This window comes from Rhinopithecus bieti, unplaced genomic scaffold, assembly GCF_001698545.2.
Source record: "Rhinopithecus bieti isolate Rb0 unplaced genomic scaffold, ASM169854v2 scaffold_6935, whole genome shotgun sequence".
Lineage (NCBI taxonomy): Eukaryota > Metazoa > Chordata > Mammalia > Primates > Cercopithecidae > Rhinopithecus > Rhinopithecus bieti.
The window spans coordinates 321,313-333,917 of NW_016805255.1; the positions used below are offsets into that span (position 1 = coordinate 321,313).

The window sequence follows — 12,605 nt, forward strand, 5'->3', positions numbered from 1 at the left end:
GGGGGGAGGGGGACCGGCAAGAGGGAGCCCTTTCAAGTCCATCAGAGGAGAAAACCTGTCATTGCTAACGGAAAGAAAACGACACAACTTCTCAACTATTCCTCTTTATCCTCACGTGCATCTCCTCCACACTGATGACTTAGTTCTCTTCTCTTCTCACCTGAGTGCACGGAAGTTGTCTCATCTGAGATGACTCAGCCCATGGCCTGGTGCAGAATGGATTCTCAGAAAATTAGGTGTTTGGCGCTACTGTACATTGACATGCACCATACCAAATGTTTGAATGTTTCTATGAACATCATCTTCCTTGCCTTTTACATACACAAAATCACACACACATTTATTTTAAGATCCAGAGGGTACATGTGCACGTTTGTTACATGAATATACTGCATACTGGTGAGGTTTGGGCTTTTAGTGTGCCCGTCACCTGAACAGTGAACATTATACTCAACAGGTAATTTTTCAATCCTCACCCCCACTTTCAACCTCCCCGCTTCTGGAGTCCCCAGTGTCTGTGGCTTCCTTCTGTATATCCAGGCGTACCCATCGTTTAGTTCCCACTTGTGAGAATATGTGGTATTTGACTTTCTGTTTCTGAGTTATTTCACATAGGATACTGGCCTCCAGCTCCATTCTTGTTGCTGCAAGAGATATGATTTCGTTCTTTTTTATGGCTGCGTAAGTATTCTATGGTGTACCTGTCAATTTTTCTTTTTCCTTTTTTTTTTTTTTTTTTTTTTTGAGACAGAGTCTTGCTCTGTTGCCCAGGCTGGAGCACAGTGGTGTGATCTCGGCTCACTGCAACCTCCACCTCCCGGGTTCAAGCGATTCCCCTGCCTCAGCCTCTGGAGCAGCTGGGACTACAGGCACGCACCACCACGCCCGGCTAACTTTTTGTATTTCAGTAGAGATGGGGTTTCACCGTGTTAGCCAGGATGGTCTCCATCTGCTGACCTCATGATCCACCCACCTCGGCCTCCCAAAGTGCTGGGATTACATGCGTAAGCCACAAAAAAGTGCCCAGGCATTTTTTTTTTTTTTTTTTTTCTGAGACAGTCTCGCTCTGTCATCCAGGCTGGAGTGCAGTGGTACGATCTCGACTCACTGCAACCTCAATTTTTGTACTTTATTAGTAGAGACGGGGTTTCATCATGTTGGCCCAGCTGGTCTCAAACTCCTGACCTCAAGTAATCTGCCCGCCTTGGCCTTCCGAAGTGCTGGAGTTACAGGCGTGAGTCACTGCACCCGTCCTGTATCACATTTTCTTTATCCAGTCATCTGTTGATGGACACTTAGGTTGATTCCATAACTTTGCTATGGTGACTAGTGCTGTGATAAGTATGAGTGCAAGTGTCGTTTTGATATAACAATTCGCCTTCCTTCAGGAAGACACCCAGTAGTGGGATTAGTGGGTTGAATGGTAGTTCTATTTTTAGTTCTTTGAAAAATCTCCATACTGTTTCACATAAAGGTTTGACAAATTTACGTTCCCACCAACTGTGTATAAGTGTTCTCTTTTCTCTGCATCCTCGCCAACATTTGCTATTTTTTGACTTTTGAGTAACAGCCATTCTGACTGATGTGAGTTGGGGCTGCACTGAGTCACATATATTTCTGTTGAGAATGTACCTACGTGTCAAATTGGTGGGTCACAGGGAATGGGTACATACATTACGGTACATACGGCTAAATAGTTTTAAAGTAGTAGAATGAATTTATCCTCCTACTAGCCACATGTCAGAGTTCTCCTGTTCCACCCTTGTCAACACTTGGGATTGCTGGTATCTTAAATGTTTGCCATTCTAGTCAGTGTGCAACAGTGTCTCCTTGTGGGGTTTTTTGAGACACAGTCTCTCTGTCACCCAGGCTGGAGTGCAGTGGCGCAGTCTTGGCTCACTGCAACCTCCGCCTCCCGGTTTTAAGCAATTCTCATGCCTCAGCTTCCTGAGTAGCTGGGATTACAGGCACACACCACCATGCCCGGGTACTTTTTGTATTTTTGGTAGAGACAGGGTTTCACCATGTTGCCCAGGCTGGTTTAGAACTCCTGAGCTCAAGTGATCCTCCCGCTTTGGACTCCCAAAGTGTTGGGATTACAGGCGTGAGCCACTGTGTCCGGTCTCCTTATGTATTTTAAAATTTAATTTTAAAAAGTTTTTTTGGAGATGGGCTCTTGCTCTGTCACCTAGGCTGGAGTGCAGTGGTGTGATCATAGTTCACTGCAGCCTAGAAATCTTGGCCTCAAGTAATCCTCCTGCCTTAACTTAGCCTCTTGTGTAGCTACAGCTACAGATTCATGCCATAATGCCCAGCCAATTTTATTATTTTGTGTAGAGGTAGAGTCTGTCTATGTTGCCCAAGTTGGTCTCAAACTTCTGGGCTCAAGTGATCCTCCCACCTTGGCCTCCCAAAATGCTGGACTACAAGCATGAGCAACCAAGCCAGCCTCCTAGCGTTTTTAAATTTGGGTTTCCCTGGATCTAAAGAGGTTGAGCACCTTTTCACATGGTGTCCTGACCTAGATATTTTTTCAATTTTACATTTTAATTTTGTGGGTACATACACATATCTTCTTTTGTAAAGTGCCCATTCAAGTCTATTGCCCATTTTAGATGTGTGAAGTATTCTTTACACAGTCCTGAAATGAACCCTTGATCACTTATATGTGCTGCAAATATTTTATTCCACTGAATGGCTTCTCTTTCATTCTTTTTTTTTTTCTTTGAGATGGAGTCTCACTGTCACCCAGGTGGGAATGCAGTGGTGTGATCTCAGCTCACTGCAACTTCCCGGGTCCAAGTGATTCTCCTGCCTCAGCCTCCCGAGTAGCTGGAATTACAGGCGCCCACCACCACGCCTGGCTAATTTTTGTATTTTTAGTAGAGATGGGGTTTCACCACATTGTCTGGGCTAGTCTCAAACTCCTGGCCTCAAAGGATCCACGCACCTCAGCCTCCCAAAGTGTTAGCATTACAGGCGTGAGCCACCGTGCCCAACTCACTCTCTTTTTTTTGGTAATCTCAGATGGGTAATACATTGACTTCGTAATAAGGTCTCAGGGTGGCACATCTCACACATGCATGTGAACACTCAGTCATTATGCTTATGAACCACAAAGGATCATTTCACTCTATTAATGGTATATTTTGATAAAGAAAAATCCTTAACTTTAATGTAGCCAATTTATCAACATTTTCTTCTATGGTTGGTGCTTTCTGTATCCTGTTTAAGAAACTGTCCTTTTTGGGAGGCCGAGGTGGGCAGATCACAAGGTCAGGAGATCGAGACCATCCTGGCTAACACAGTGGAACACCGTCTTTATTAAAAATACAAAAAAATTAGCCAGGCGTGGTGGCGGGTGCCTGTAGTCCCAGCTACTTGGGAGGCTGAGGCAAGAGAATGGCATGAACGCAGGAGGCAGAGCTTGCGGTGAGCAGAGATCAAGCCACTGCACTCCAGCCTGGGTGACAGAACAAGACTCCATCTCAAAAAAAAAGTAAGTGTCCTCTAGGCTGGGCATAGGGGCTCACACCTATAATCCCAGCACTTTTGGAGGCTGAGAAAGGCAGATCCCTTGAGTTCAAGAGTTTGAGATCAGCCTGGGCAACATGGCAAAACCCCGTCTCTACAAAAAAATACAAAAATTAGCTGGACATGGGCCGGGCTCAGTGGCTCATGCCTGTAATCTCAGCACTTTGGGAAGCCGAGACGGGCAGATCACAAGGTCAGGAGATCGAGACCATCCTGGCTAACATGGTGAAACCCTGTCTCTAAAAAAACAAACAAACAAAACAAAAAAAAAAAAACAAAAAACTAGCAGGGCGTGGTGGCGGGCGCCTGTAGTCCCAGCTACTCGGGAGGCTGAGGCAGGAGAATGGCATGAACCCAGGAGGTGGAGCTTGCAGTGAGCCAAGATTACGCCACTGCACTCCAGACTGGGTGACAGAGCGAGTCTCCATCTCAAAAAAAAAAAAAAAAAAAAAAAAATTAGCTGGGCATGGTGTGGCGCACCTTCAGTATCAGCTACTTGGGAGGCTGAGTGGGAAGATCACCTGAGTCCAGGAGGTCAAGGCTGCAGTGAGCTGGGATTGCACTACTGCACCCCAGCCTGGGCGACAGAGTAGGACCCTGTCTCAAAAAGAAGAAAAAAAACCTTCCTTTATTCCAAAGTCATGTACATATTCTCATATGCCAGCTTTGAGAATTTTTATTATTTTGTACTTAACATTTGGATCCATAATCCACACAAGACACATCCTTCACTTTTTTACTGATGTATAACTTACAGCAGATATATATATTCATATAGTATATGTACATATTGCATATATAATTATTACTATTTTTAGAGACAGAGTCTGGCTGTGTTACCCAGGCTGGAGTATAATGGCGCAATCTTGGCTCTGCAACTTCTGCCTCCCAGTCTCAAGTCATCCTCCCACCCCAGCTTCCCAAGTAGCTGGGACAATAGGCGTGCACCACCATGCCCAGTTGTAATTTTTGTAGAGATGGGGTTTCACCATATCATCCAGGCTGGTCTCGAACTCCTGAGCTCAAGCAATCCACCCACCTCAGCCTCCCAAAGTGCTGGGATTACAGGCATGAGCCACTGCACCTGGCCTAATTTATTTATTTATTTATTTTAGAGACAGAGTCTGTCTCTGTCACGTAGACTGAAGTGTAGTTTCGTGATCACAGCTCTTTGCAACCTTGAACTCCTGGGCCCAAGCAATCCTCCTGCCTCAGCCTCCTGAGTAGCTAGGACTACAGGTTCACACCACCACGCCCAGCTAATTTTACTTTTTTTTTTTTTTTTTTGTAGAGACAGCATTCTTGCTATGTTGCCCAGGATGGTCCTGAACTCCCGGGCTCAAGCAATCCTCCTGCCTTAGCTTCCCAAAGTGCTGGGATTACGGGCATGAGCCACTGCACCCAGTCTAATTTATTTTATTTTAGAGCTATAGTCTCTCTCTGTCACATAGACTGTACTATTATCATCATAGCTCCCTGCCACCTTCAACTCATGAGCTGAAGCAATCCTTCTGCCTCAGCCTCCCAAGTAGCTATGACTACAGACACACACCACCATGCCTGGCTAATATTTTTGTAGAGACAGGGTTCTTGCTACCTTGCCCAGGTTGGTCTTGAACTCCAGGGCTCAAACAATCCTCCTGCCTCAGCCTCCCAAAGTGCTGGGATTCCATGATCCACCATACCTGGCTCTAAATGCACAAATCTAAAGTGTTCAGCGTGATTGATTTTTATGTACATATATGTACATTTAGTATAAATGTGTGTCTGTGTGTATATATATATATGCATATACACACACGTATGGTAACCATGACCCAGATCAAGATATTGCATACTTCTTACATTCTAGAAGTACCTCCTCCAGTCAATAACCCTAAATGTAACACTACTCTGCCTCTATCACCATCAATTATTTTGGCTGCTCTTGAACTTCACATGCGTAAAATCATATATATATATTTCTGAGACATAGTCTCACTCTGTTGCCCAGACTCGGGTGGCGTGATCACAGCTTGCTGCAGCCTCAACCTCCTGGGGTCAATCAATCCTCTTGCTTCAGCCTCCTGAGTAGCTAGGACTACAGGTATGTGCTACCATGCCCAGCTAATTTTTATATTTTTCTGTAGAAACAGAGTTTCACTGTGCTGCCCATGCTTGTCTCAAACTCGTGGGCTCAAGTGATCCGCTCGCCTTGGCCTAACAAAGTGCTGGCATTACAGGCGTGAGCCATTGCGCACAGCCAAATCATAAATTTTGTACACTTTTGCATATATTTTGTTCAACATTATGCCTGTGAAATTCATCCACATGTAGCATGCAACATGCTACATGAACTACTGCTACATGTACGTTGTTGCATGCTATATGCCTGTAACAGTAGTTTATGTAGTTCAGTAACTTTTATTACTATATAACATTTCATCATGAGTAACAGTATACTACTAATTTATCCATTCTGCTGTTGATGAGCATTTGGGTTACTTCATTTCAAGGTATTATGAATAAATCTGCTATGAATATTCTTTTTTTTTTTCCAAGACAGTTTCGCTTATTGTCCAGGCTAGAGTGCAAAGGCACGATCTCACTTCACCGCAACCTCTGCCTCCCAGGTTCAAGCCATTCTCCTGCCTAAGCCTCCTGAGAAGCTTGGATTACAGGCACACGCCACCACGCCCAGCTAATTTTTTGTATTTTTAGTAGCGATGGGGTTTCACCATGTTGGCCAGGCTGGTCTTCATCTCCTGACCTTCTAATCCACCCGCTTCGGCCTCCCAAAGCGCTGGGATTTCAGGTGTGAGCCACCGCATGCGGCCGAAGTGGTACATGAAAACTTCCACTCCACCACCAGGAAGGCAGTTTGCCCCACCTGTTCAATACAGTTCCCGCTCAACAAACCCCCTGCATCTCCTATGTGTCAGGCAGTATGCTAAGCACTGACACCTCAAGGATGGGGAAGATGTGGTCTCTGCCTCCAGAGGAGCTTACTGGCAGCAGGAGGTTTCTGTCATGGGATGGACCCAGGGTTCACTAACACTTCAGGGGATGATAAAGCCTGGGGCTCACTGGCCCAATCAGCGTAATCAGACTGGCTGGCTGGCCATGAGGCTCTTGGGCCGGGGCTGCCTGCTCAGTGGGCAGCGGATTCTAGCTGCTGCAAAACGCCTTCCACTCAAAGGTGCTATCTACCAGTGGTCATGCAGCATTCCAATTTCACCTGGAAGGGAGAAGCAGCTGTCAGCTGTTTCTTCCCTCTCCCAACCACAAAGTAACACGGTTTTCATTTGTGTATCTGTTGTTTCAGGTTTTTGCCAATCCCCGCCTTCACATGCCTTGAAACAAGCACTTTCAAAGACCAAGACCTCAACAACAGAAGGGTGCAGGCGGAGGCGTCTCCAACTCTGGGTCCTGCCTGCAGTTACTGGACTCACGCCATGGCTGACTCCTTCATCACAGCTAAGATGCTGCTGGGTTTAAGGCACTGTGACTTTCTGTGCCACTAAGACTGACAAAAAGTTGCGAGGTGAACCATGATACAAAGACAGACACAAACTGTGGGACCCAGCCCAACTTCAGAGCTGTTAAAATGCGAACAAAAACGCATCCCGGAATGGATGGAAACCGATCATTCTGTTTGGTATGACCTGCTCCAGTGTCTACAGGACATGTCCTGACAGCGTGGGAGGGGACGTGAAGGCCCCCCAGTCAAACAGGAGATAGCATTAGCATCCGATCCGAACTTTACTTTGTTCTCTCTTTCCCTCCTGGGACCCAGTACCCGCTAGCCAGGACCTGTTCCTCCTCCATCTCACATTCTTTCCAGGTTCAGGACTTAAATACATCTTGTTGCTCAACTCCTTGGCTTGGCCATGCTCACTCTACAATGCAGCCTATAGATGGCGACCCCTCTGCCCAGCACATCCCTCTGCCTGGGCTCCTGTCTTCCCAAGTCCTGCAAACCCCAGCCTTTAGCGGTCAGCTGCCCTCCCCGCTTCCCTCATCCTCCCTCGCGGCCTGGCAGTGAGATCTCAACGTTTTGTTTTTTTTTGTTTGTTTGTTGTTTTTGCTTTTACTTTCCTGATTACAAGAAAAATAAAATAATTTGTCTTAAAGTGTAGCCATGAGGCCAAATAATTAACGGATTCCCAAGTGCTTTGGGCTCTCATGTCAAAAGAGCCAAGATGAATTCAGACTATTACAATGGCGCTGTTTTTGCGAATACTGCTTTTTCAAGATGCCTTATTCCTAACATCAAGATTTAAATCCATCCTTTTAAACAAATATTTAATAGCCTGGGAATGCTGGCGAAGGCAGCGGCTCCGGTCAGCAAGGACTGAGCTCACCATTTGAAAGATGAAAGGAGATGAGTTCTACCCACACACAAAAAAGTAAAACGGTCTCCAGCATCATAAACTCCACATCCTTCAAACTGGGCAGGGGCTGGGAACAGAAAGCCTTTCTGGAAAGAAAACACCAGCTGCCCTTTGCACTCTGGGGAACATTAAAAATCAAAACAAAACATACCACATCAACCAAAACATACACCAGTTCTCACTCAAATCAATCGGAGGAAAGTTCCACTCCACCAAGGCCGGCCGCGCAGTGGCCTGTGGAGAGGAGGGCCCGGCTCACGGGGAACCCGAACCACGCGGGGTGGCAGGAACCTGAAAAGCGACAGAGTAGCCCGGGGGACGCGCTGGGGCCGACCCGCAGGGCCTGGACCAGCCGGGAGTCCCAGGGAAGTCGAGTGCTCTCTGAGCGCCCACCACGGGCCCCTGCGGTTCCTCGGCCTCAGTTTCCTCACCTCTAAAATGGAGCCGCTGATCCTGCCTCCTGAGTCGTGGAGCGAGGCCCGCACCAGGCAGCCTTGGCCACGGAGGGCGGGAAGGGCAGGGCTCCGGGGGCGGGGGCGAGGGAGGGTGGCGGGAATTCGCACGGCCCGGGAGGACCGGGCCAGCTAGCCGGGAAAGAAAGCAGGAGCAGGCTCCCCACGCGGCGCGGTGGGAGGACCCCAACAGTCGCGTCCGTAACTCCAGGGCCTCCAACGTTGCCAAAGATCCAGTTCTGGGGATTGAGTTCCGGCTCCAACCCAAGGGTCCCGCGCACGGCCGCCACCGCCTCCAGCCGCCGCCAGCTGAGGAGATCGGCGGCCACGTGCGCACCCTCCTCCTGTTAGCCCTGCACGTGGCCCCCTCTTCCTGTTAGCCCTGCACGTGGCACACTCTTCCTGTTAGCCCTGCACGTGGCACCCTCTTCCTGTTAGCCCTCACATGGCACCCTCTTCCTGCCCGCGCTCCACGTGCGCATCCACGTGCGCGGAGCTGGCTGGCGGAAGCTGCTGCCCCAAGCTGCTGCCCCCAGGCAGGCCGGGGACACGTCCGCTTGTAGCCTGCATTTACCAAGATGGTGAGACAGTGGCCTAGCGCGGTGCCTCATGCCTATCATACCAGCACTTTGGGAGGCTGAGAGGGGATAATTGCTTGAGCGCAGGAGTGAGAGATCTGCCTGGGCGACATGGTGAGACCCCGTCTCTATACTAAAATACAAAAATACAAAAATTAGCCTGGCGTGGGCCTGGCACAGTGGCTCACCCCGGTAATCCCAGCACTTTCGGAGGCCGAGGAGGGCGGATTGCCTAAGGTCAGGAGTTCCAGACCAGTCTGGCCAACGTGGTGAAGCCCCGTTTCTACTAAAATTACAAAAAAAATGAGCCGGGCGTGGTGGCTGGTGGGCGCCTGTAATGCCAGCTGCTCCAGAGGCTGAGGCAGGAGAATTGCTTGAACCAGGGAGGTGGAGGTTGTCATGAGCCGAGATCGCACCACTGCTCTCCAGCCTGGGCGACAGAGCAAGACTCCGTCTCAAAATAAATAAAAAAAGCCGGGCGTGGTGGTGCAGTACCTGCAGGCCGAACTGCTTGGGAGGCTGAGGTGAGAGGATTACTTGAGCCTGGGAGGTGTAGCAGAGGTTGCGGTGAGCCTAGATCGTGCCACTGCAAACCCCCATCTCTAACACACACACACACGCGCGTACGTTGAGATAGCTGTGTCTGGCAGTGAGGAGCTTCCCTTTATGGGAGATTTACATAATTATTCTTAAAGGAGCGGGAATGGGCATTACTGTTAAGCATGTTGCGGGCTCTCCCGGATGTGCGTGTGCATGCTAGTACACCACGTCACATGTCTCGGCATTTTAATTCTTAACCCAGGGGTGTGTTTTTTCGCATTAAAATGAGCATAGGTCATTCCAAGAAACCTAATCACGGGTTTCTGTACTTGTGTGAATTTGGGGATTTTCCCTTCTACTGTTCATCCTCTTTGCTGCAGGGTGTTCTGACCAGGAGCCGGATGTAGTTCATGCACCAGTGGGTGGTTTGTTCTCTCCATCGATCTGGCAAGTTCATTCCCCTTGAAAGGAGGCTGTGTCCACCCTATCTAACTGACCTCGTTTTCCCCCTCGGAGACTTTGGGTCCGTGTTCTTATGAATTGTGGAGGGCTGGGTCATTTTTTCTGGAGCTGCTTCATGCTGAGACAGGACCAGGGCCCGCAGAAGTCTCTTCTTGCCTGATTTAAAGTGATAGGGGTCATATCCTTCACTGGGATAAGTTGAAATCCTTGCATAACTATCATTCTGACGTGGAATTGTAACCTAGAAGACACAGACTTTACATGGAGCTTAAAAAGCAAGGACCAAAGGTCAGTAGTAATAAGATGGCTATTTCAGGTCCCATGAAAGGTAGCAGAATGAAGCATCACATCATTATTCAGCAAGCAGAAGACCAAAAAGAGCTCCTACAAATAGGAGACCTGAGATGAGACTATCTCACGTTAAAGTAATATTAATCTCTCTATTTGGGGTGTTGGTGTCTTTTATTGAAAATGAATGTTAGGTCTTCTATAGACTTACAAAAGGATTTTTGATGTTTAGGTGTTGATGAAGAGTCCTGTGGAAACGTAAGGGAAACAGTTTTTATCCTAGAGAGATGCACCCAGCTGGCAAAGTCCTGGATTCTCTGGACTATGGTGTGTTATGCTGGTCAGCTGGGCTACTGAGAGTGCTCCTATGAGAAGGGATTCAGTTGGTTTCATTGGTTTTAAGGAAGCCCCTGATGGGGGTAGGAAGTTTTGCCCCAACAAGGGAGTTAGGCATTCAGGTCCTCAAGTCTGCAAATTAAAGATTGGGTGGCTGGGCGTGGTGGCTCACGCCTGTAATCCAAGCACTTTAGGAGGCCAAGGCAGGAGGATCACGAGGTCAGGAGATTGAGACCATCCTGGCCAACATGATGAAACCCTGTCTGTACTAAAAATACAAAAAATTAGCCAGGTGTGGTGGCAGGCACCTGTAGTCCCAGCTACTCAGGAGGCTGAGGCAGGAGAATGGCGTGAACCCAGGAGGCAGAGTTTGCAGTGAGTAGAGATGGTGCCACTTCACTCCAGCCTGGGTGACGGAACGAGACTCCACCTCAAAAAAAAAAAAAAAAAAAACTGTCCTCTAGGCTGGGCATGGGGGCTCACACCTGTAATCCCAGCACTTTCAGAGGCTAAGAAAGGCAGATACCTTGAGTCCAAGAGTTTGAGACCAGCCTGGGCAACATGGTGAAACCCCGTCTCTACAAAAGACAGAGCAACACTCCAAAAAAAAAAAGGTTAGGTGAAGTATCTGGTCCGGGTTTTTCATCAATTCTTGTGGCAGTGCAGTGTTTGGCCTACTGGGGTCAAGGGCAAAAGGTAAGGACTGACAGGCTGGTCCTTGTATGTAATAGAAAATTAGCTACACCTGTCATGTCCAGGGTCACTGGGTTCCTCTGTGGTCATGGGGACTGAATGACAGCCGGTGTTAGCCTTGGGTCTCCTCAGTCTTTAGTCAGGGCCATCAGGGAACTGGAAGCTCCTCTCTCCCTCTGGAGTTGGGGACAGTTCCGCTTCTGGTGACTGGCATCTCTGCACTGTGGATATGGTCTAGGTGGAGTGGACTTTTGGGCATTTTGCCCCTTGGCCTGGCAGTTTTGGGGCCAGTATCCTGGTTTTAAGTGTAGCAGGTGTCCCCAGATTGGGGCTTGGTCTGGACACGGTGGCTGGTTCTCTCTGATAGTGAGGGCCAATAATCAGAGGCCTGGCGTATGTCTCTTGCCTCTTCCCTTTCACTTTTTAGCCTCTTCCACTCTGTCTCGTTGTAGAAGACCTCGAAGCCTACATTAAGTAGCTCTTTCATTGGTGCCTGGGGACTTACAGCCAGTTTTTGTAACTTTCTCTTAATATCTGGAGCAGACTGACTAATAAAATGAGTCCCCAGAAGAATTTGACCTGCCTCAGAGGCAGGGTCTACACTGTCTATTTTCCTAATGCCTTTATAAGGCATCTCTGTGAAGACCATATTATATTTCAAAGGGGCTGGGTTGGAGATTGGTCTTGGGAGCCGCTCTTACTTGGGGGAACACTAGAGGCAATCACTTTAGTAAGAACTCAGAAGTCTCTTGTCAGAGCTTCACCAGAGTTTTCTTTACGATTAGCTTTTTCGAGCTTTCTGGAGGACGGAGGTCTCCAGGAAGCATGTAAATGATCACTTATTCCTAGAGTGGTAGTGGCTTGCTGGGTTATTTTGGAAACAAAGGAGGGGCCATTATTGCTTTGGAGTGACTTAGGTAACCCAGATCGGGGTAAGATTTCTTTTAAGAGGCACTTGTGCCTTTTCTGTTTTGGTGGAATAGGTTTCAGTCCATCCCATGCAAGTATCTATAAAGACTAGTAAGTGCTTAAATCTTTGTACCAGTGGAACTTAGGGAAAGTGTAACTGCCAGTCTTCCTCTGGGTACCTTCCTCTCCTCTGTACTGGCATCAGTAATGGAAGTGGCCTTATTTTCCCTTCTGGGTTATCGATAGAGTAAAGTGGTCTCGCTCTAGTGTCTGCTTTTGCAGTAGTAGCTAAGCCTGTTCCCTTAAGGGCTCATGTGACCAAAGCGTTAGGGTGCCCCTTCCTAGGTATAACCCCCTTTGATTGATTTGCGTTGATGACCTTGAGGTATTAAAAATTTTGGCCGGGCGCGGTGGTTCACGCCTGTAATCCCAACACTTTG

At 48.1% G+C, this 12,605-nt stretch overlaps 1 protein-coding gene across 2 annotated transcripts in view; it reads right to left on the bottom strand.

The window, feature by feature from the left end:
• Positions 1-8,422, bottom strand: part of FAM178B (family with sequence similarity 178 member B) — a 115,650-nt gene extending 107,228 nt beyond the window's left edge. The window contains exon 1 of one of the 2 annotated variants that reach the window (XM_017871832.1): positions 8,339-8,422. The gene's annotated coding sequence lies outside the window, so the exon portion shown is untranslated. The remainder of the gene's footprint in view (positions 1-8,338) is intronic. The other variant, XM_017871831.1, reaches the window with a different exon arrangement.
• Between the last annotated feature and the right edge of the window lie 4,183 nt (positions 8,423-12,605).